This window comes from Sinocyclocheilus grahami, unplaced genomic scaffold (assembly GCF_001515645.1).
Source record: "Sinocyclocheilus grahami isolate Dianchi unplaced genomic scaffold, SAMN03320097.WGS_v1.1 scaffold1100.1, whole genome shotgun sequence".
NCBI lineage: Eukaryota > Metazoa > Chordata > Actinopteri > Cypriniformes > Cyprinidae > Sinocyclocheilus > Sinocyclocheilus grahami.
Genome location: NW_015506279.1, coordinates 38535 through 40085, shown reverse-complemented (window position 1 = coordinate 40085; position 1551 = coordinate 38535). Strand labels below are relative to the sequence as shown.

At 36.3% G+C, this 1551-nt stretch overlaps 1 protein-coding gene across 1 annotated transcript in view; it reads right to left on the bottom strand.

The window, feature by feature from the left end:
- Positions 1-731, bottom strand: part of LOC107566782 (protein Wnt-6-like) — a 6347-nt gene extending 5616 nt beyond the window's left edge. Inside the window, exon 1 of the mRNA XM_016252318.1 lies at positions 715-731. The gene's annotated coding sequence lies outside the window, so the exon portion shown is untranslated. The remainder of the gene's footprint in view (positions 1-714) is intronic.
- Between the last annotated feature and the right edge of the window lie 820 nt (positions 732-1551).

Here is a 1551-nt window from a genome sequence, read left to right as displayed (position 1 = left end):
TTCTTGGAATTGCTGATATATTTCCAAACCATATTTATAGCTTAATTATTAAATATTGATACATACTTTCTAAATTGAATGAGCATGTTTTAGAAACAAAAACTCTAATGTCCATGCATGCATTCTCCAAAATGCTTGCTGTATGCTGAGCCAGTGTCTCTGGGTGAAAATCGAACATATCTGGGAATTTAAATTGAATGTAGTTAAAGGGATAGTTCACCCAAAAAATTAAACTCACTCTCAGGCCCTCCAAGATGTAGATTATTATTATTATTTTTATTATTATTATTATTTTTCGTCTGATCAGATTTGGAGAAATTTAGCAGTACATGACTTGGTCAGCAATAGATACTCTGCAGTGAATGGGTGCCGTCAAAATAAGATTTCAAACAGCTGATAAAAACAGGAAAAATAGGTTTACGATTATCTTTTTTCTTTATTATTTGAACATAAAATACACTTGTCAGTGAACGTTACATGAGTAGAACATGCTAGAGGTGATACATCAGTGGCATTTGTTTGTACATTTCTTGTTTATGATATTCATGTGCATTTACGCTAAATCACTTTCACTTCCAATTAAGTACAGCCTATACACTTCTGTACTAGATATAAAGATATTGGACACAGTTTGCTCTTGGTAAGGATCAGGACGGAAACCCATAATAAAAGGCTCAATGTCAATATGGCTTTTCAGAGTCCTGCAAATAACACTGGGTGCGTTGAAGAGGCAGAAGCCTCTGCGATCATGTGATCCGGGCTTTCCGAGGGAGGTGGTGGCATAGTGACATTATTTAGTAAACTCTGCCATACATTCCTTGCGTTTATCCCAGAGACAGTAAACAGCCTCAGTGTTCAGATGAAAACTGTGAGCTGTGAATGAACAATGCCTGGCTCAGGGCCACATACACTATGATGGCTTACTGTGAATACCACAGCTGTGGGCCTGGACAATCATCTCCATCCACTCGGAAAGGTCTTTGACCTTCAAATCTATCCCTATGGTTTTATTCATTGTACTTTTTTTGGTTGAACAAGTGGACATTTGGGGGGAAAAGAATAAAACAGTGTCATGAATCCTTGGTGTAATATAGTTTTTCAGTTGGTCCACTGCAACTCACAGTGGAATCTCACGTCTATTTAATTTATCTTGTAGTATAATATGTAAAATGTATGAAAATTTCAATAATTTCGATTTTTTTTCATCAACATATATCTGCGTTCACATTATGCTTTAAAACAATATTGGAAAGCATAGATGCATCTCTACAAATGGCCCTCAAAAAGCACATCTTCTTCTAAATGTAGTGGGGCCATTTGAGGGCACTCAATTTAACGAATCACTGCCACCTAGTGGAAAAATAAAAAGACTACACACTTCAGTGAATGGTTCTCTTGTATTTGTCCATTTTTTAACATTGCCTGATGAAGTTAGCTTCAGCTAACATACGTTTTGAGAGCTTTATACACGTTTAAATTTAAGGCACTGTTGAAAATGACAAAGCTGGTAAATACACACACACACACACACACACACACACACACACACAC